A 23,193-nucleotide genomic window follows, 5' to 3' on the forward strand; every position below is an offset into this window, starting at 1 on the left:
GGACCAAGGTCTTAATAAAGCTTAGGGATCTTAACAGGGACAGAGGAGGGCACATAGTGGAATGGAAAGTCCTGGAGAGATTAAAGGTGTTCCCAAGAGAGGACATGCCCAGGCCTGGAAACATCCTTCCACAAGCTCTTTGGAAGTGGTTTGGAATCCAAGAAATGGGATCCCTGCTTCTAGGGAAGGTGTGAAGGCGTGGTCTCCAGCAGTGTGTTACGTTGGCGGTTCCCAAACTTTAATGTGTCCAGGGATCACTGGGAGTCTTGTGACTGCAGATACAGAGACAGCAGGTTCAGAAAAGACCTTAGAGCTAGCATTTCCAGCAAGCTCCTGGGTGTGCCATGCTGCCGATTTGTAGATCAAACCTTGAGTCACAAGGGTCCAGGGCAGCAGCATCTTGTGGGATCTTGTTAAAAATGCAGAATCTCCAGCCCCACCCCAGACCCAGTGGATCAGAGTCTGCATTTAACATGATCCCCAGGGAATCTTCTCCATGACTGTTGTAGAAGGTGGGTCACATCCATGTATGACATTGGTGCAAAAGTAATTGTGGTTGTTGCCATTTTTTTTTTAAAAAAAGCATAGCAAAAACCCCAATTGCCTGTGTACCAACCCACTACAATCTAAATCTGAACCCATCTCACAAAGCCATTAAAATTATCTCAAGCACCACTTGTGTCATGGGGGGAGAAAAAAATATAGAAAACAAAATGAAAACTCAAAGGCACCACAGCCTGAAGCCATTCAGTGCAGAGGACTATAGCCTGGCCAGCCTTAGTAGCTCGCAAGTGTCAGTATATTCCTGGGCAGCGTAATTATGGACGTCCTTGAGTTTTTTAAGAAAAGGTTAAAGAAATTGCAGCAACTCTTTGACCATTAGAAGGTGGGTAAAACATTTAGTTTACTTTTATTTACAATAAACACAGAACAACTAAAAACATCTTAATGCCCAGAAGGCTCTGACAGATCCAAGGATGCAGAGGTCCTTTGGGGATGAGGGTCAGGCCTGTTGTTCTCACTGTGAAGGCCTTTCCCCTTCTCTGCAAAGCCTTCATTAAGAATAGAAGAGCTTTTGGGAGGCCAAGGCGGGTGGATCACATGAGGCAAGGAGTTCGAGACAAGCCTGGCCAACACGGCGAAACCCCTTCTCTACTAAAAACAAAAAAATTAGCTGGGTGTAGTGGTGTGTTCCTATAATCCCAGCTACTTGGAAGGCTGAGGCAAGAGAATTGCTTGAACCCAGGAGGTGGTGGTTGCAATGAGCCAAGATCATGCCACTGCACTCCAGCCTGGGTGACAGAGTAAGACTCCATCTCAAAAAAATAAAAATGAATAGAAGAGCTGCTGTGTCTGTGTACATAACTCCGGGCCCTCTGTACTCAAATCATGTGGATAATCACACTAGTTATCCATCGCATCTCACAATATGTTTAAGAGTAGAGTAAGGCTCCTAAAACTTCATCAGGTTTGATGACCAAAAATAAACAGCCCTACATGAGCAGGAGGCATGGAACTCTAACAGATTACAAGGTAGCATTTATGAATCATTTCAAAGGAAAAATGCTATTTAATGAGACTATATAGATGTGAATGCAATATTTTCTTCATTGTTATCAATAAACTCTAGTTCAGCAGCTGTGCCAGTCTAACCTCAAAATCACGGACTTCCACCATTACAAGCATTCATGAATTGTTAACTATTGTCAACATCATTTCACTTAATAGGGATTCAAACTAAAAATAAAATGTCTAGACTGTGCAGGTCAAATGTTACTACATTGAAAAGCAAAGTTACTACCAAAGTAAATGTATTATTTTCTTTAATGATAATTTTAACTGCCCAAAGTCAGGTAAATTGTTGTTGGATTTTAATCCAAGACATACTTCTATTTCTTTGCTATTTAAATTGGACAGTTATCTTTTTTTTTTTTTTTTTTAAGATGGAGTCTCACTCTATCGCCCAGGCTGGAGTGTGGTGGTGCAATCTCGGCTCTCTGCAAGGTCTGCCTCCCAGGTTCATGCCATTCTCCTGCCTCAGCCTCCTGAGTGGCTGGGACTACAGGCACCCGCCACACACCTGGCTAATTTTGTATATTTTTAGTAGAGACAGGGTTTCACCATGTTAGCTAGGATGGTCTCGATCTCCTGACCTCATTATCCGCCTGCCTCGGCCTCCCAAAGTGCTGGGATTACAGGCGTGAGCCACTGCACCCATCTGGATGGTTATCTTAATCTATTTGTATCTTAATTTCTCCTGGGCAAAGTGGGGGCAGTTTTACATATTTTCTCCTTAATTTTCTCATGATATAGTTTGAAGACCTGAAAACACATTCACTCAGCACCATAAGACAGGGCAAGAAAAAAAATTCATGACAAAAATTCAAAGATGTAATTCTAACTTTACACCAAGCAATTTTCTCTCGTGCATTGTTCATGTGTGGTTCAGATGTTTAAAGGGGATAGAGCTTATAATTATATATACATACACACAAAATGCACATACACACCCCACACACATAAACACACACGTGTGTGCACACACATACACACTGCCTGAAATTAAGTGAGTGGAAGGCAAACAAAAGGATGCAATTATTTAAGATGCAGGGAGAATCCACTAAAATTAACCAAAATGGAAAAGAGGTAAAGGAGGATCTGACATTGAGTAAGAATGAAAAGCAAGAAGAAAACTGAAGTCGGAGTGATCTGAAAGCAAAATACAACAGAGAACCACACACCTTTCCCCTTTAAGCAAACCGTGGCTGCCAGTGGCTCTTTCACTGCTAAATCACAAAAGCACCACCTACTACCTTTTTTTGGTCACCTGAATCTTCACCTACAAGCAGCAGATGCAATTCCAGAGGCACATGTGGCATCACTGGGGGCTCTCCAGACCTTTAACCGGCTTGGCATCAAATTAGAATATGGTCCTGCCCCTAGGAGGTTCCCCAGACTAGGGCTAGATAGGGCAGCATCTAGACTCATGACAGATAAAAACTACACTCACATATGCTCACCTGCACACACACACACACACACACACACACACTCACACATTCTCTCTCCCTCTCCCTCTCCCTCTCCCTCTCCCTCTCCTCTCCCTCTCCCCCCCCCCCCCCTCTCTCTCTCTGTCTGTCTCGTTCCCATGCTCTTGTTAGTTAATTGTTTCCATAGCTCAATATGACTTAAGGACCCAGGATACGTATCTTGTTACACAGAAAGGCCACAGGAGGGGACAGAGAGTGGACTATCATCTTTGCCAAAGTTTTCTTCATTCAACAAATATTTACTGAGTGTCCATGATGTGCCAAGTACTGTGCTACAACACTGGTGAATACAAATATGGTCCCAACTCTTATGGAGGTTACAGATTGTATAATCTGGCTCACAACAGATCGTGGAATTGGGTGTTGAGGTTTTTCCTTGTACACATCAGAACACATGAGCTTGCCACTGCACTCTGCTTTAAGAAGATGTCTAGATTGGAGTGCCCCAGTAGTTGGTCTCATTAAATAGCCTCCCACCCAGAGCCACCTGTGAGGACCCTGGTCCTCTAGGGATGTTCCAAGGTATGTATCTATCACAGTCCACATGTCAAATGTGGCAACAGGTGCAGCCCAAAGTTGGGAATCCAAAGGAATGGCTGATATTGACATCACATCAGCAGAAACAGCAAGTCCATGACAAGGGACAGTGATGCCACTGTCCCCCTGGGCCTCTTCTAATTCAAAGTCAAGTGCCCAAAGCCCCAGAGGATCCCTATAAGCTTCTAAAAGATTTCATGGATTTGCCAATGCCCTTAGCCCATGTGCCTGAATGAAAGGCCTTTTTCAAGATAGGTTAAAACTCCAAGGGGCTTTAAAGTCAAGTACTAGGATGACAGACCTCACCATCCTTTTTCCCAGCTATAAATAACACAAGATTATACTGAAATATAAACCCAATCAGATCATTAGACTTAGTCCAAATCCCTGCTTTGGTGTTTGCTGTCAGGGTGGCTTGAAAAAAGTCACTTGACCTCTCTGGAGCTACATATCTTCCTCCTGTCCCCCAAGACGCTGTCATACCTTCCAAGGCCATTGTGAACATTCTGTTCAGTAATAAGTTAGGGTCCAGCACAGCACCTAGAGCACCGAAAGCCTCCATAAACGGTGACTGTTTCTCTTACACATGTGAATATGCTGGGTGTGAGAAGGTTGCCTCACCTTCTTTAAGCCCCACCTGAGGGCAGTGAGGCTGTGTGTTGGGGAAAGGGAGCAGATAGAAGAATGGCAACAAAAGTCTGCATCATTTGGTCATTCTATGAGCAAACAATGGCCCAGAAAGTCACTTTCAACAATTGAGATCTGAGGAAAAAAAATAATAACACTTGAAGACACATGATAAACAAAAATCGTTTTCCAGGTGAGAGCCGAAAGGAAAGCATGTTTCCTTATTGCACTACTGACTTTTCCTCCCTAGTCAGTCTCTCTCCCGCAACAGGGAAAAGCTCTTACAAACAGGCATCAGATGTGGTCAGCAGAACAAGCAGGCCACTCCACTCTTGGCAGGAAAGGAGGCATATCAGGTTACTCATTAGTCCTGGGAACAAGAGGTGGGTGTGGTTATAGGGAGAACATGTGCTGGATTATCTCTGTGAGCCTGTGGGCCAGCAAACTGCCCTCAGACAGGTCTTTACTGTGAATTGGAGTAGTTGGCTATCCCCCAAAACAAAGTTAACAATTAGAATAATAATCATAGTTAGTTATGATATTGCAGACATCTTATGCCAAGCCTTTCACTTGCTGCTTTCCAACAGGACTTCATCCTCATAAGAACCCTATGAGGCAGGAATTACCATTATTCCTATTTTAGAAATGAGGGCACTGAAGCTACAAGATGTCAGATGTCTTGCCTACATCTATATGGCACAGGGTGCACTATTCCTCCGTACATGCACTGGACTTTTAAGGAAATCAAGCAACACAGTCATACACAATACACACACACAACACACACATACGTGCTTTCCCCACCAGCTCAGTGTTATCTGCAATTATTTTAGTAAGACACAGACTTTTCCACAATTAGAGATATAGAGATGTGATCTTACTCGGGTAATGCAACATTGTCAATCTCCAGTCTCAGTGTGCACGACTGAGATCAGATTTTTGCAGAGCAAAGTTTGATGTTTGTTGGAAAGAAGGGAAAGAAAGAATGCACAGGGAAGGAGGTGGAAAAAGAAATGAAGACCCCAAGAAGCTGCTCCCACCAACTCTCTTGTACCTATAATCCAAAGAGGGGTTTCCTTTACAGCAGCTGATTTAATCAAATAATCCACCACTCGCCTGGATGAGGAAGAATGGCATGCAGAGACCAGCCCTGGACCAGACCAGGAACAGCTCCCGGAATTACCACCCCCTCTTGGCGATGGTTCTTCTTGCTCTGTGATCAGCCTCCCAACAGATGCAAAGACTGAGGCTTAGCAAGCAAATCCAAGGCAGAGCTGGGATTCATGTCCTCGTGCCCTCACTCTAAATCTCATGCCCTTTCCAACGGTGAGGGCACAGATTCTGCAGGCAGCTCTCCTGGGTTGGATTTTGATTCTTTCCTTACCAGCCACGTGACGCTGGGCAAGGTGCTTCACCTCTCAGGCCTCAGTTGCCTCATCTCTGAAGTGATGCTGATAATAGTGCCTCCCTCAGAGGGTTGGTGTAAGGATTAAATGAATTAGTTCATATGAAGTGCTTAGGAGGATGAGTACACATAGTGAATGAATAATGAGGGTGTTAAATTTGAGCAGTGTAAAGTCTAAAATGGAGGCCCAATGTTATGTCTTGTTTTGACACCTGAAACAAAAATGGATTCAAATGTCCTAACCACAAGTTCCCCTCCCTACTCTGCTTTCACAAATAAGGTCCTGTAGCCAAATAACCTTTCTTATTGACATGACCAGGCACAGTTTCTGCTTATCTCTGAATAGTGAGTCTCAGTTTCCTGCTAGCTTGTGGAATTATTCAATGTTAATTACATCCTCCTGCCATTACCAGGGACCACCCCACCCTCCTGATACACTACAAAGCCTGCCTCCCATAGTCCCTGGCTGTTCACTCTGTTCCTTGTGTCCCCGCATGGTGTGCAGTGTACTCCTCCCCTGGGCTGTGAGTATATGTGAGGAATAAGCTGCCGTTGATCTCATCTACCCAGTGTTGAGTGTCATGTATGACCGTCCTCATAACCCTAGGGCAGGTATCCCTCCCTCGACAAAAAGGTGTATAGGAGACAATGAAAACATGTACCCTACTGCTGTACCCTCCTAAACACACTGGGGTGGGATGAGTGTGGATTGGTGAGTGGAGAGTGTGGAAATGTGTGGCCCAAGCCTGGAGATGTCATCCATCTATCCAGCTCCTAGGGCATGGAAGGCAGTGGGACTGGCAGAGAGAGGACCAGAACTGGCCGTGCGGGTGAAGCAAAGCTCCCAATGCAAAGCCTCAGCCTGCTCATGCCAACTCTTCTTCAGCTTTTAGAAAAATGACCCTAACTTGCATTCTTTACCTGTGGCCCCTGACACTGGAACCACTGACACTTTCTTCTGTGCCCTCAACACAAGGAGACAGGAAGGCCATGGCAACCCACTGAGCATTCTTCCCAAACATGCATACTCTGGATCTCATTAAACCCTTAGACCCAACAGGGGAGGACGAACAAGTCAAACACCCTCAATGAACAATTAGGTGAACCCAGGAATAAAGCTAGAATAAAGCTAAATGTTCCAGATCAAAAGAGCCTAAAGAGACAAAAGAATCAAAAATGAAACATATGTGCTCTGACTAAATCTTGGGTCAAAACAAACCAAAAGCTATTAAAAAGAAACATTGGGGATGACTGGAGAAATTGTGGGATTAAAGAATGAATTAGATTTTAGGTGATAGGAAGTATACTAATTTTCTTCAGTACAGTAATGACGTGGGTATGTAGAGGAATGCCTTCTTTGTAGGAGAAGCAGCTGAAACATTTAGGGGGGGTTAGGAGCCTCATGTATCAGTAGTTACTTTCAGGTAGTTCAGAAAAATGCACATATAAACAATAAATAGAGATATCCAACCAATATGATTACATGTTAACAATTGCTAAATCTAGGTAGAGTATATAGGGGATCATTCTACTCTTTCAACCTTTCTAAATATTTGGAATTTTTCAGGATAAAAATGTTGGCATAGAAAGGTCCAGAAGCAGGACCTCAAAAGTGGGGACATAGCAAGGAAGACAGTGTTGCTCTGAAAGTACAACAGCTGGCAGCCAGAGCTGTGGAGTTGAAAACCCTGCATGCTGCCCTTGCCTCTTACTCATGGTGTGACTTGGGCAAGGTGTATGTCCTCTCTGAGCCCTCTTCTGTAAATGGAGATAACTGCCACTATCTCAGCGGCTGTGGGGAGGAGTAAACAGTGAGGTAATACAGAATGGACGTAGAGAGCCAGGCTGCACTATCTCAGCGGCTGTGGGGAGGAGTAAACAGTGAGGTAATACAGAATGGACGTAGAGAGCCAGGCTGTTCTGTGCTGTATATACCTTCGCTTCCTGCAGGAGTTGTCTTCAGCAGGAACAGGATATTCAAAACCACTTCTGCCTCATAATAAAAATAGCAAAACACATTCAAACATGCCTGCTATGGGGCATGGTGTAAACGTAAGCATATTTGGCAGCAACACAGTGTGCAGAAACCACATGCATCACCCCAGAAGTCCAAATATTTAGTGCAACTACTTTCAAACATTTCTACAGAGGGTGCCTTTCCTTTGGGAGTAAACAACAGAAGACTGAAAATGTTTTCATTGTCTCAACACAAACAGAAAATCCTGGTCTACATAAACCTGGGTGCAGCAGCTGACAGAGCAGGATGCAGTCGAGGCCTCATAACCTGGGTCAAGCAGTTAAGTTGCCCTGCTCATCTGTAAAATGGGCAGAGCACACTGCTAGGAGGTGGTGAAGATTTGAGATAATTGTCAAGATCTCACAAGAGGCACTCAGCAACTGGCATTAACAGTAATACGAATTACCAAAACATTCTAAATGAAAAACAAATGGTTTCCAAAAGCGTGTATACCAAATATGTGTGGACCTAATTTGGATCCTGATTCAAAGAAATTATTATTAATTTCATCAGGTATTACAATAGCAATGGGTGGTCAGTTGGGTTGTTTTGTTCGCTTGTATGTTTGTTGTTGGGGTTTTTTGTTGTGGTTCTTATAGAGTAAAATTCCACATCAAAGTGTTTACAGACAGGACGCCATATCCAGGATCTGCTTTAAAAGACTTCACCAAAAAAGGGAGAGAGGGAAGCAGATAAAACAAAAGTGCTGATAATTAGTGGAGGGTATTTAAAAATTTTCACATCAAAAAGTTCCGTAAAACAACTTTGCCCATTGGCCATTGAGATGCTACAAAATTAGGTGTTTTATCAACTAAAGCGACAGCCTATTATTGGGAAATATTTAGCTTCATCTAGATTTCGGTGAAGACAACGGGAAGAGTACTGAGAAAAATTACAAAGTAAAAGGAAGGGCAGGATAAGAAATATCAGAAACAGAAGGAAAGAGAAGCTGGAAAGAGGTTGGGTCAATCACAAAATGAGCCACTTTCAAAAGCCTCAGGTTAAAGATGCTGGTGCCCTGCAGCCTGGGGCACTGAGGAGCCCTCTCCCTGGCTCAGATGTGGCCCTGCATGCCTCCAAAAGCAGCTGCTTAATAACTTTGAGTGATGAGGTACTGGTGAAAGTGAGCATCACAGTGGCAGGTGACTTGAGGCAGAACCAGACCAGTGAGCTTGTGACTCAGGGAAACCTGCAGAATTCACCTCCTACTGGCTTCCTGGGCATCCCAGAGCCCAGATCCACCTTAGCACAAGCCAGGTCCCCTCACCCAGCAGGGCCAGCAGCCCAGAGACCTCCAGAACTCATCTCCTCTCTTGGCCAAATAAATTTCCCAATGGGAAATAATGTTTGGTGCATGGACCACTTGGCTGTACCTGAGCCACAGGCAAACGAAGACACATGGAAAGACATAGAAAGGCATACCTAGCAAAGGAGGGACAAGGGGAAAGTGTATATTTCCTCGCTATGAGATCTCAGTCTCCAACTAATCTTTAACTCTAAAATACCTAGTAAAGTGTTCCTTCCCAGACTAAGTAGGAGTGTTTAGGAATTTAGCCAGAGCCTAAAGCACTCTGGGACAGTCTATGCATACCCTGCACCAGGACACAACAAGACTCTAGGATATGACCCTGAGCAGAGATAGGGGCTCAAGGACAGGAAAGAATGCTACTCATCACTCAGGAGAAAACAGTGAAAAATAGAAGTTAGTTTGAAGATGCTTTTGAGCTGCCATTTTCATTAAAACACAACATACAGAGAGCACGTTTTCCTAAATACGGCCTGAGAGGTGTCTTTAAGATTTTCCATCCTTGTAATGTCATCTGAATTCCCCTGGCTCCAGTGAGCAGCAGCACAGGTGGCATCAGGCCTTTCTGCTGCCCCCTCGAGATCTCACCCGAGTCCTTGGCAGAAATCAGCACAATCCTGACCTGACAACCCTGACCATTTCTCTGACCTACTGTTCCCCCATGGAGGAACAAGGCTGTGTTCTAGAATGGTCTGGCAGGTGAGAGGAATCAGACGTGTAAGATGAAAGAGCCACAAATACTGTCCATGATTAGAGGAGAGGCTGAGGGCAGGCATCCTGGACAGGGCTGCAAACACATGCGCATTCAACAAGGCTCTGGAATGCAGCTTCCCGCACCATGTTCACCTGCTCGGTGGTTGAGCTCTGGAGAACTCAGGAGCTTCCTTCCACCCTGAGGAATGGTAGGGGCTGTGGTTTTTAAGCAGATAAGGAGCCCTCAATTTTGTCCCAAAAGTTTTTGCTTATGGTAGATATCGGTAGATGTTTTCATGGCCACCTGTACTGCAAACTCTGAACTTCTCAATTCAAATGCAAATGGAGGCATCTTACCCACATGGCCTACAGAACTGGTCTTGACTTTGGACAGCTGGAGACATCTCCAAGGTGGTGTCTCTGTCCCCACCACTGGCCATTGCCTGAGTCAAGGACCAGGAATGGCTGCCCGTTTGGTACAATTGGGCTTTATGATTGAGGTTGAGCTGCTCACTTTGAGTCTCCCTCAGAAGAGGATGGAGGATAACCGGGTCATCATCATCATCATTACTACTGCAAAGATTCAGTGACCCCAGGCAGAATGGAGGGGTCACAGCAGAACACCAGCTCCACAAGGGCAGCAGGCATTCTTGTCTGCTTGTGATCTGAGCTGTATCCCCAACACTTAGAATAGTGCCTGGCATGCAGTAGGTGCTCAATAAATATTTGTTAAATCAATCACTGAACAAATAAATCCATGTCAGCTGTTCCAATAAAGACCCAAGCCTCTGCCACATGGAATCTTTAATCGGAAGCTGGCAGCTGGCAGCCTGAACTAATTGCATCCTGCTGCATATTTGGTTTGAGCTGCTCCATGTTAAAAAAATTTTTTTTTTAAATGTAACTCATGGCCAATATTTTAAAAACAGGAGCTCTTACATTAACATCTGAATTTCTGGCTTCTGATGAAGCATTTGATCTGGCAACCTTGAGTCTGCATCTCCCCGTGGCAGTACTCAGTCCAAAAAACTAAGAAGCAGCTGTCCACTTTGGACAAGGCAAATGCTCACCCCAAGGTCTTCCCCATCCAGACTGCCACACCCATGTGTTTGTGGCCCACTCCTACCCCAGTTGTGCAGTGTGACACCGAGCTCACACCACCTCTCATGGCTGCTCAGACTGGCTGCTAGCTGGTCTGGGGAGTGGTGGGTATTTAACAGTCACCAGGGCCCCTCAGTCCCACTCTCTGAAGTCTGCTCCCCTGTGAACAAATGCACGTCTTTTCTCAGGGAGCCTGGTCTTTGCTGGGTACTCATTTGCCAAATGATTCATTAAGACGAAGTGGTCCACAGCATTTGTGTGGTCAAAGTGTCCCTGTCCACCACCACTATCACCACCAATTCTCCATTGAAAGATCAACTTGCAGACCTTGCATTCTTCATCGTCTATCCCAACTGATGGAGCTATATCAGCCCTGCTGCACTCACTGAGAACTGAGTTTGATACATCACAGCCTGCCTGAACTGCCCCTTATTCATGCAGCACATGAGACGTCATCTTCAGAGGCACCTAGAGGGAGAAAAGGAAGTAGGGTGGCAGGGAAGGATCAGGTGATCAATTTACTGAGTGCTTCCTACCTGCCAGGAAGCTGCTAGACACTTCTTATATCTTATCTCAATCCTTACAAGTGAAAAGTAGGCACTGTTATCTCCATTTTCCAGAGAGGAAAGCCGAGTCTCAAGGAGGTTTCTTGCCCTGCCCAAAGTCATTCTGCTAACAAGCATCAAAACTGGAACTTAGACTTCTAACGACAATCCTGGGCTATTTCCATTACAACTATTTTTGAAAATGTGGGGTAGAAGCACACTGAGGTGGGGGTGGGACGATGGGTGGGCTGAAGACAACAGCTTGACTCGGTGTGTGGGGGGAGGACCCAGAGCCCGCCCAAGTAGTGTGGGATACAAGCTGGAGCTAGTTAGCAGCATGTTGGACTAGAGATCAAAACAGCTAACTAGCAGTGACTCGACCACTGATTACTTTACAACTGTAGGAGCCTCTTGCCCTTCAATGTTGCTACTTCTTTGTTGGTAAAATGGAAATTCATCCACCTACTCTTCTTTCACGCATTTGCAGTATGGCAAGACAGTTAAATGAAATGAAAAGCATGAATTCTGAAATATGCTTCCTAGGATTTGACCTTAGCCAATCACTTTACTTCCGTGTGCCTCACTTTCCTCATCTGTAAAAGGCTTATTATAAATGCAATGACTGGCACATAGTAAGCAGGTTTAATAAATGTTAGCTTTCAGTCATCATTCATTCATTCACTCACTCATTCATTCAGCACGTATTGACACTCCACCCACATGGCAGAACTGTTTTAAGGCTTCAAATAAGATAATATATGTGAAAATGCTTTATAAACCACACAAGGGGGGCTAGCATTGACTCTGGGCTCCTGGCACTGCCCTTCTGTTCTTTGATCACTCTCCCTGCTCATTCTTTTCCTCACGCTCCTCTTCCCTCCATCCAGGCCCTTCCTGAATAATGTCACCCTACAAGGCCATCTAGGGATATGGTCCTTCTCCAGTGGGGACCACATCTGCTCCTAGGGAGCCCCTGACTTCTGGAGCCTTTTCTCACCATGGTTTCCACCCCTTAGTTCCCCTGCCCTCTCCTGTCTTGGATTTCCAGGTGCCTCTGGGTTGAGAGCTTTGGGTTTCCTGCTGGCATGGGAAACAGTCAAGGACCAGGTAAGAAGCAGCCACCAACTCTGGAAGCCAGGACATTCATGTTCTATTCTTGGCTTAGCTGCCAAAGCAATCTGAGTAAATCATTTACAGTTCTCTCTCTTTCTCTGTTCCTCATTTTTCTCATTAAGGAACTGGACTGGATGACTTTAGAGTTTTTTTCTGTCCAAATGCTATGAATCTCCCTCCCAAACAAGGGAGAAACCAAAAGTTTCAGCACCCCTTCTATATTCCAGGTGCTGAATTATACACTTAACATTCATTATTTCATTCACACTTACCATGACCCTATGAGGTTATCTTGTCTATTAAAAAACTGATTTAAAGGTCAAGTAATACTGATAAAAGGAAGCTAATAGTAAGCTGAGAAATAAATGAAATGTTGCTTCTCTGACGTAAATGATTTCCCAAAGTCCTTTAACTTGTGATTTTGTAAGTGGCATCAACATGTCTTAAAATGAATCAGTTATCTGTGCAATTGACAATGTTACCAATCAGAACGATCCCACTGTAAAATACCAAAGGTTCACCTAAATCACTACACACCATATCAGTGGAAGAGCCGCCCTCCCGCCTGGATGTGTAATCGCTTTATGTAAAAGCGTAACAATAAAACTCCCTATTCTCACTGAAATACAAAAATCCAAAGCAGAAGAGTGACTCTCACCATTCTCAATCTGTGGGCAGATCTGCTAGACTTATAAGGGAGACTTCTCTGGAACCTGCAGTTGTGATTGTAAGGTCTCAATTGGCTTTTGAGATTTTGCACAGCACAGCAAGTGTGGATAACAAGTTTGGGAAAGAGTGTAATCAAGTTAGTTTAGTTTATCCACTATCATCTGTCCCATCTTCCCCCTTGTTATCTCATTCTGCAATTACTTGCGTGGAAAATGTTTCTGCAATGGAGACAGTGAAGGAAAAGTCAGCAGACCCCTTCTGAATCCCACAATAAGCAAGGACTCATGTCTGTCCATACACCTGGGACCCCTGCAGGAGGCAGCCCACGTAGGGGTCAGTAAGGGCTGACCTTAAGGTGGGCAAGGTAGGTAAGAGGTAAAAGCCCAGGGAGCCTCCGCTCTAAGGCTAACAAGCTCATCACACCATGCATTCACTTGGAAGCTCACTGTTACCAGACCCCAAGAGAGGACTTGCGCCTGTCTGGTCAAGGAGTAGACACCACTGACCAACGCCACATACATCCCAAAGGAAGCCAGTAAGCAACGGCAAAAACGTCTGTTGATCCTCCTTACTGACTCTGACACCTGAAACCACATTCTCCTCCCTATAGCAGTAGTAATTTAAAACAATAATAGAATGTATAACAGCTGGTATTTATGTGTCACACATAGTTCTGAGCACTTTCAATGTATTCCACGTATTTTCAGCCTCACAACCACTATGAATGATGTACTAGTATTAAGCCCATTTTACAGCTGGTCAACTGAGGCTTTCAGGCACCACACAGTATTAGTGCAGCCAAATTTCAGAGCCACACCTGAGTGACTCCAGAGCCCATGTTCATACTGGCTAATTGGTATTGCCTCATCTAGGGGATGGTGGACATGGAGGCGGAGGCAGGGTGAGTCCATGTCTCCCATCAAAAGCAGATCTTTCAAAGGAGCATTTGAGGAGGAAAAAAAAAAACTTAAAAGAAATAAGAGGAAAGCCTCTCACAGATGGAGGTTGACGGGGCTGCCCCGATTTAAGACTGTTGGCAACACTAGTAAGATTGATGATGGGCATGATAAATCCATAGAAGCAGGCCCTAGCCTCAACCTGGACACCAAGTGCCACACTGCATGACTGTGGGGTTGGCATCTGTGTTTCTAAATCTTGGTTTCTCCATGTATAAGATGAGATGGCTGCTTGACTGGTTTTCAAGCAGCATCCTTCACTGAGTTTTAGGGTTTGGGAGCTTCTAACTTGAGACCAGAGCAGAGCAAGAATATTGTGCAGCAGTAGGTGTCCCCCCGGCTGCTTACTAGGCTCGATCATTGAGCTTTTAAAAATGTCACTGCCCCTGCCTCACCCTAGGCTAACTAATACAAATCTCAGGGCAGCCAGCGTGGGGCAGGCCTACTGTTGCAGTCACCTTACAAGGAGAGACGGGCAAGCAGCAACTCAGGAGGTGAACAGTTCACATGGCTGTATGCTTTTTGTTTTTCTTGTTCTTTTATTTCAATTTTCTTTTTGATTTTTGTCTTTACCTCATTTATTTCCCTGCTGAATGAATCAATAATGGTTCTTTTGTAAAAATCTGGCAAGAAATTCACAGTATCCAGCATCAAAAACCATGTGCATGTTTTGAGTTCCACTTAGGAACCCTTCTACTTAACAGGGATTCCCCTTCTGAAGGAGGTGCTACTTGGTGAGAGCTACGGCAGCAGGCAGTGTTCTTTCTGTACGGCTTGCCCTCACTTTAGGCTGGCCTGGGCTGGAAGTAGGTCTATAGGCCTTGGAGGACAATCCTAGTGGGCCATATCAAGACTGGGGTTTGGGTATGGAAAAGAGAGACAAAGGGGTCCCCTCCAGTCCTAATGCAGAGGCTCAGCTCCTGAGCAGGTGCAAAGAGTTTAGCAAATGTTTGTTGAGCTCAAAGCCTGTGCCAGGCACTTGGTCCCAGAGTGAATAAGGCACAGTCCCTGCCTTCAGGGAGCTCTAGGGGGAAGGCACAGGTTTAGAAACAGATGGTATAAGTTTCCTATTGATGCTGTAACAAATGACTACAAACATAGTGGCTTTAAATAACACAAGTTCTGGAAATCAAAAGTCTGATGCAGATCTCCCTGGGCTAAAGTCAAAGTGCTAGCAAGGCTGCATTCCTTTCCAGAAGCTCTAGAAGAGAATCTACTTCCTTGCCTTTTCCAGCATCTAGAGGTTGCCCTCATTCCTTGCTTTCTGGACCCTTCATCTTCAAAGCTAGCAATGGCAGGTTGAGTCCTGTACACATTGCATCTCTCTGACCCCCTCTTCTGCCTCTTCTTTTCATCTTTTAAGGACTCATAAGATTACACTGGGCCCACCAGGTGATCCAGAATAATCTCTCCATCTCAAGGTCATCTGAATAGAACCTTAATTATATCTGTAACCTTAATTCCCTTGGCCATGTAAGGTTATATGTTCATAGGCTCCAGGAATGAGGATGTGGACATCCTTGGGGGAACATTATTCTTCCATTTTTATGGTTTGAATGTGTCCCCCAAAGTTTGTGTATTGGTCCCCAGTGCAACAGTATTAAGAGGTGATCCCCAATGCAACAAACTTGATCCCTAATGCAACATGTTAAGACATGAAAACTTTAAGAGGTAATTAGGCCATGAGGGCTTTGCCCCATTGAATGAATTAATGCCATTATTGCAGGAATGGGTTCATTATAAAAGCATAAATTCACCCCCTTTTACCCTCTTTCACCTTCTTTTGCCCTCTCACCTTCTACCATGGGATGGTGCAGCCCGAAGACCCTCACCAGATGCTGGAACCTCGATCTTCGACTTCCTAATCTCCAGAAACATGTACCAATAAATTTCTGTTTATTATGAATTATCCAATTTCAGGTATTCTGTTATAACAGCATAAAACAGACTAAGACAGCCATACACTGACCATTTATGGTGATTGACTATTTGCAATGACATACTATTAGGTAAAAGGGAAGAATATAGCAGATCCTGTGCTCTCCCTTTTGTTAATGTTGTTATTGTTTATATAACATGCACATGTGCAAAGAAAAAAAAACAGACAAAAAGAAAATCCCCAAAATGTTAACAATGGTAACATCTGCTCACTTACTAGCACATCACCTTTGAAATTTCCTGTAGCACTTATACAGATACTTGCTCATTGCTGGTCATCCCCACCAGTCTGGAAGCTCCATGACTGCAGAACCTTCATCTGTCTCTCTCTCCCCCTGTGTTAGTTCATTTTGTGTTGCTATAGAGAAATACCTGAGGCTGTGTAATTTATAAAGAAAAAAGGTTTATTTTGTTCAAAATTCTGATGGCTGGAAAGTTTAAGATTGGGCATCTGCATCTGCTGAGGGTCTCAGGCTGCTTAACTCATGGCAGAAGGCCCAGGGGAGCTCCACGTGCAGAGATCACATGGCCAGAAAGAAAGTAAGAGAGAGCAGGGAGGTGTCAGGCTCTTTTATACAACTAGCTGTCATGGGAATTAATAGAGTGAGAACTCACCTCACCCCCAAGGAGGGCACTGATCTACTCTTAAGGGATCCAATCCCTTGACCCAAACACCTTCCATTAGGACCCGCCTCCAACAGTGGTGATTAAATTTCAACATGAAGTTTGGATGAATCAAATATTCAAATCACAGACTCTTCTATTCCAGGGCCCCATCACTGGAGGGATTCGAGGCCCATGATGGTGACCACAGTGGAATGCCCAAAGACTCAGTGTATGCCTGGGACATTCTAAGTGCTCTACACTCATTAACTTCATTAACTCACTCAGTCCTCACAAGACCCCTAAGAGAATGTATTAATCAGGGTTCCCTAGAGGGACAGAACTAATAGGATAGATCCATATATGAAGAGGAGTTTATTCAGGAGAATTGACTTACACCATCACAAGGTAAAGTCCCATGATAGGCCGTCTGCAAGTTGAGGAGCAAGGAAGCCAGTGGTGGATCAGCCAGAGTCCCAAAACCTCGAAAGTAGGGAAGTCTACAGTGCAGCCTTCAGTCCGTGGCCAAGTGACTGAGAGCCCCTGGCAAACCACTGGTGTAAGTCTAAGAACCCAAAATCTGAAGAACTTGCAGTCTGATGTTCAAGGGCAGGCAGCATTCAGCATGGGAGAAAGATGAAAGCTGGAAGACTCATCAAGTCAAGTCCTTCCACGTTCTTCTGTCTGCTTTATTCTAGTCACACTAACAGCTGATTAGATGGTGCCCACCCAGACTGAGGGTGGGTCTGCCCCTCCAGTCCACTGACTCAAATGCTAATCTTCTTTGGCAACACCTTCACAGACACACCCAGGAACAATTCTTTGCATCCTTCAATCCAATCAAGTTGACACTCAGTATTAACTATCACAAGGGGCAATGTTACTACATTCCACAATTTGCCCTTTAGCAAACTACTCCAGCCCAACTATCCCAAAGGCACCCTCAGAGCCCTCAAAAGAGTAATTTGGCCCACTCACCTGCTTCTCCTAATAGAGGCCAGTACCGAAGCCATGTTCTGTTTCCAAATAATAATTCCCAATGTATTCTAATTCTGACGTGCACAAAGACTCTTCTTAGAGATCTTACAGATGAGAATGAAATCTGCAGAAACCCACCCCATACTACTTGGCAGCGATACGACACAGAGTGGGGTGAAGGAGCAGGGCTAAGTCTCCAGGCTGGATGGAGCGTGGAAAACAAGAGAGTGATTTGGGTGAGAAGAGAGGGAGTGGAGGTCTACACTAGCCCAGCACAACGGAAGGTGCAAGAAATCTGGAGCCATGTGAATCAGGGTTAGAATCATGGCTCTGCCACTTGGAGGTGGAATCCTGGGCATATCACTTGCCCACCCTGAGTCTTAGTTGGAACCACGGTCTCTGCCTCCAAGGGTTGAACAGTGAGGACTTCAGGACATGCACAAGCCAGCTGGATACAAGCCCTGGAATCTACTTTCCAATCAATCAATGTTGCTATTGTCCTCATTACTCTCTCACTCTATTCCAGTCACACTGGCCTCCCTGAGGTTCCTTGAACTTGCCAAGCATGCTTCAATGTCAGGAATTTTGATTTGCTTTTCCCTCTACCTGGAATGCTCTTCCCCAGACACCTGCATGGCTTGCTCCTCATTTCCTTCGGGTCTCTGATTAAATAGCATCTTATCAGCCAGATTTACTATGACATTTCTATATAACATAGCAACACCTACCCAAACTAGCCATTCCTGTCCTTTACACCCTTAATTTTTTTATCATTCATCAACATCCAACACGCAATATCTCCCCTTGCATACTTATTCATAGTCTTCCTCACCAGATTAGAAATATGAGCTCCAAGACGGCAAGAACTTTACCTGTTTTGTTCACTGCTCTATAACTAGAGTCTAGAATTCTGCCTGGTGTCGAACAGGTGTTCAAGGAAATGTTTTGAGTAAATCAATGATCCCTCTCTATAATTTCAAAGAGAAGAAAACTCACAGACACTTACTGGAAAGCCAAGCATAGGCAGGATGACCAAGGGTGGGGAAGCCAGCATACTGGCAGGGCAGCCTGAGGCCAGGAAAGTTTGACAATTTGATCCTTTTTCCTCTGCTCTGATATCTCACTACTAGGCAGGGAAAGCTCTGTCAGTTACCTACATGGTGTGGAAATTGTAAGTCAACTGTTTTTTGTGGAAATGTTCAGCTTATCTGGACAACAGATTTCTAACCAACTTAAACACAAGCTGCACAGCTGAGAACCTCAAAGCAGACAGGAATTACGACCATCTTTTGTCAGCTGGGCTCCTGTGTCAAGTGCTTTACAGAACTGGAGATTAATTCTACATTTTACAGCTGAGGTTCAGAGAGGTTAAGTGGTTGAACTGTAGTCATGCAGCCAGTTAAGTGGCAACAGGAACCCAAGTCCATGGCTGTCTTTCAATCTGTGAGGTTCTCCAGTCACTCCATGCTGCCTCAGGGTCCACCGGGGACTAATGTCTGTGTGTTAACCATGCAGACAAGGTTGGCTGTTTGCTGTCTCTGGGGTGGCAGGAACTTTTCAGAGTGGGACATACACTGAGGCAGTCAAGGGTCAGCTGCCGACCCACAAACATCAACAGAGGAGCCAGGAGAAGACTCCATGAGACAGACACCAAGTCTGCAGCTACTAACAACAACAACAAAAAAACAGTCTACACACATCAGACACTGAAGTGTTACTGTATTAGTCTGCTTTCACACTGCTGATAAAGACATACCTAAGGCTGGGCAATTTACAAAAGAAAGAGGTTTAATGAGCCTACAGTTCCATGTGGCTGGAGAGACCTCACAATCATGGCATGAGGCAAGGAGGACAAGTCACATCTTACATGGATGGCAGCAGGCAAAGAGAAGGCTTGTGCAGGGAAACTCTCCTTTATAGGATGATGAGATCTCATGAGACTTATTCACTATCATGAAAAGAGCACAAGAAAGGCCACTCCCATGATTTAATTACCTCCCACCAGGTCCCTCCCACAACACGTGGGAATTCAAGATAAGATCTGGGTGAGGACACAGCCAAACCATATCATTCCGCCCCTGGCCCCTCCCAAATCTCATGTCCTCACATTTCAAAACCAATCATGTCTTCCCAACAGTACCCAAAAGTCTTGACTCATTTCAGCATTAACTCAAAAGTCCACAGTCCAACGTCTCATATAAGACAAGGCAAGACCCTTCCACCTATGAGCCTGTAAAATCAAAAGTAAGTTAGTTACTTCCTACATACAATAGGGGTAGAGGCTTTGGGTAAATACAGCCATTCCAAATGGGGGAAATTGGACAAAACAAAGAGGCTAAGACCGCAGACAAGTCTGAAATCCAGCAGGGCAGTCAAATCTTAAAGCTCCAAAATGATCTCTTTTGACTGCATGTCTCACATCCAGGTCACACTGATGCAAGAGGTAGATTCCCATGGTCTTCAGCAGCTCCACCCCTGTGGCTTTGCAGGGTACAGCTTCCCTCCAAGCTGCTTTCATGGGCTGGCATTGAGTGTTTGTGGCTTTTCCAGGTGCACAGTGCAAGCTGTCAGTGGATCTACCATTCTGGGGTCTGGAGGAATGTGGCTGTCTTCTCACAGCTCCACTAGGTGGTGCCCCAGTAGGGGCTCTGTGTAGGGGCTCTGACCCCACATTTCCCTTCGGTACTGCCTGAGCAGAGGGTCTTCATGAGGGCCCCACCCCTGTGGCAAACTTCTGCCTGGACATCCAGGTGTTTCCATACATCCTCTGAAATCTAGGCGGAGCTTCCCAAGCCCCAATTCTTAACTTCTATGCACTGGCAGGCTCAACATCACTTGAAAGCTGCCAAGGCTTGGGGCTTGCACCCTCTGAAGTCATGGCCCAAGCTCTGTGTTGACCCCTTTCAGCCATGGCTGGAGCAGCTGGAATGCAGGGCACCAAGTCCCTAGGCTGCATACAGCACAGGGACCCTGGGACTGACCCACGAAATCACGTTTTCCTCCTAGGCCTCCAGGCCTCTGATGGGAGGGCCACCCATGAAGACCTCTAACATGCCCTGGGGATATTTTCCCTATTGTCTTGGGGATTAACATTTGGCTTCTCATTATTTACGCAAATTTCTATAGCCAGCTTGAATTTCTCCTCAGGAAATGGGATTTTTATTTTCAATCTCATTGTCAGGCTGCAAATTTTCCAAACTTTCATGCTCTGCTTCCCTTATAAAACTGAATGCCTTTAACAGCACCCAAATCACCTCTTGAATTTTTGCTCTGCTTAGGAATTTCTTCCGCCATGTGCCCTAAATCATCTCCTTCAAGTTCAAAGTTCCACAGATCTCTAGGGCAGGGGCAAAATGCCTCCAGTCTGTTTGCTAAAACATAAGAAGAGTCATCTTTGCTCCAGTTCCCAACAAGTTTCTCATCTCCATCTGAGACCACCTCAGCCTGAATTTTATGGTCAATATCATTATCAGCATTTTGGTCAAAGCCATTCAACAAACCTCTAGGGAGTTCCAAACTTCCCCACATTTTCCTGTCTTCTTCTGAGCCCTCAAACTGTTCCAATCTCTGCCTGTTACCCAGTTCCAAAGTCGCTTCCACATTTTCAGGTGTCTTTTCAGCAGCACCCCACTCTGCCGGTACCAATTTACTGTATTGGTCCATTTTCACACTGCTGACAAAGACATACACAAGACCAGAAAATTTACGAAAGAAAGAAGCTTAATGGGCTTACAGTTCCATGTGGCTGGGAAGGCCTCACAATCATGGTGGAAGACAAGGAGAAGCAAGTCATGTCTTAACATGGATGGCAGCAGGCAAAGAGAGAGCTTGTGCAGGGAAACTCTCCCTTATAGAACCATCAGATCTTGTGAGACTTATTCACTATCATGAGACGAGCATAAGAAAGACCTGACCCCATGATTCCATTACCTCCCACCAGGTCTCTCCCACAACACATGGGAATTCAAAATGAGATTTGGGTGGGGACACAGCCAAACCGTATCAGTTGCTAAACAGCAGCACAGTAGAATCTCACATCAGATGCCCTCAGAGTGGGATCAAGCTTCAGTTATCAGCTCCTTACTGGCCAGGAAACTTTGATCATGGTCTTTGTTCCCTGCCCCACTGAGGTCACAGAGCACCAGACACCTTTCAGGGAGGCTGTAACGACCCAGTTGTATAAAGCATCTGATGCCCAGGGAGCTTCCAGGAAGAGTTAGCTATTGACATTGTTGTTGCCATTATCATTATCTTTCAACTCTTCCACTTCCAATTTAAAAATCCTCTCCACAATTCAACATTTGCAGTGAATGGATGATTCCTACCAAAGCAAGCAGTCCATAGATGGTTGGAGCTACAGTGGTTTTAAACCCTTTCCATTCTAGGAATTGAGTTATCCTTTCTGCCTGATGTCCCCTGTGCTGCCCTGAAGCCCCTCAAAATAGTCCACACCCTCCATCCTTGACAGCCTGCACATGGTACAGTCCTCACCACATCCTTTCGTGTTCTGGTTAGGCATCTGCAGTTCCACCATGTGCTTTCCATAGCACAAGGGCTAGAAAGCTGCCACTCCTGGATGGCCTACAGGGGTACAAGATCCAGCAGTGTGGGGCCTAGACTCCATCCCACGCTCCAGGAATGTATACCACCAACCAAAGTGTCCACTGGGATCTGTCTGTGCCAGTCACTGTGTCCCAGCTCAGGGTGGGGCATCTCACAGGCAGACACAGACCCTGCCCGCCAGGAGTCCTTAATCCAAAGGGAAGATGTACAGTCAGACAGACACTGGTCATATGGTTTGGTGAGCACCCTGATGGGGAAGACGGGGTACTGTCAGAGTGCTTGGAAGAAGAGCATAACTTACTCTGCCTTGAGACTTAGGGAAAGCTCCTCAGAAAAAGCAGGGCCCAACTTGGGCCTGAAAATCAAATGGATTGGGTGAGGGAGCAGAGGACAGTGCGGAGAGTGTTGTTGTAGCAAGAAAGGAAAGACGAGGTGGCAGGACTAGCAGTGTTGGGGGCAGATTAGCACCCTTTAGGTCTATGTGTCCTACTGCTGTTAATAGTACAGAATGAAGAATTAATCTTAAAAATCAACATTTAGGAAACCCAGGACCTTACTAACCCCACAAACTCCTTGGCTCTCTCCCATCGCTGGCAGCTGCTGCCAGCTCTGCTGAAGTGAGCAGCCGGCTGCATGTGTAATCCTGTTAGGATTTACCTTGTTAGTTTCAGACGCATCCTCTCTGTCAAGATTTGTATGAATCCTGATTCTATTATTCGATATATTAGCTTTCCATCTCAGTCTTCTGTCATTCACAAATTTGATAAGACTGCCCTCTATGTCTTTATTCAAGTTGCTGATCAAAACCTTGGACAGAGGAGGTCAGATTCCAGGTCCTGAGGCATGGCCCTGGACAGCCTCCCCAGCCTTGCCCCAGATGCACATCCACAGCCAATAATCCTTGGATACACTCCTTGTTCAGCCTCTAACTGTTAGATTAGTCAGAAGATGTTCTGCTATTGTACTCAAGGGGGCAACACACTCAGTAACAAGAATGGTAAAACCTCATGCACTAGGAACTCAGCGACCAAAACTGTCCCTCTCTAAGAACAAGTCAGTAATCAAAAAGGTCTAGGCATGCAGAATCCTCCA

General features: G+C 45.2%; 1 protein-coding gene across 5 annotated transcripts in view; it reads right to left on the minus strand.

The window, feature by feature from the left end:
• The window catches only part of PLPP4 (phospholipid phosphatase 4), a 136,828-nt gene that overhangs the window by 89,640 nt on the left and 23,995 nt on the right, over positions 1-23,193 (minus strand). Inside the window, exon 1 of one of the 5 annotated variants that reach the window (XM_033181051.1) lies at positions 4,071-4,297. The exons of 3 other annotated variants lie outside the window; for them this stretch is intronic. The gene's annotated coding sequence lies outside the window, so the exon portion shown is untranslated. Of the gene's footprint in view, positions 1-4,070; positions 4,298-23,193 lie in introns of those variants that run through there. One more of the 5 variants, XM_033181070.1, reaches the window with a different exon arrangement.

Source organism: Trachypithecus francoisi, unplaced genomic scaffold, assembly GCF_009764315.1.
Source record: "Trachypithecus francoisi isolate TF-2019V2 unplaced genomic scaffold, Tfra_2.0 Contig01579, whole genome shotgun sequence".
Lineage (NCBI taxonomy): Eukaryota > Metazoa > Chordata > Mammalia > Primates > Cercopithecidae > Trachypithecus > Trachypithecus francoisi.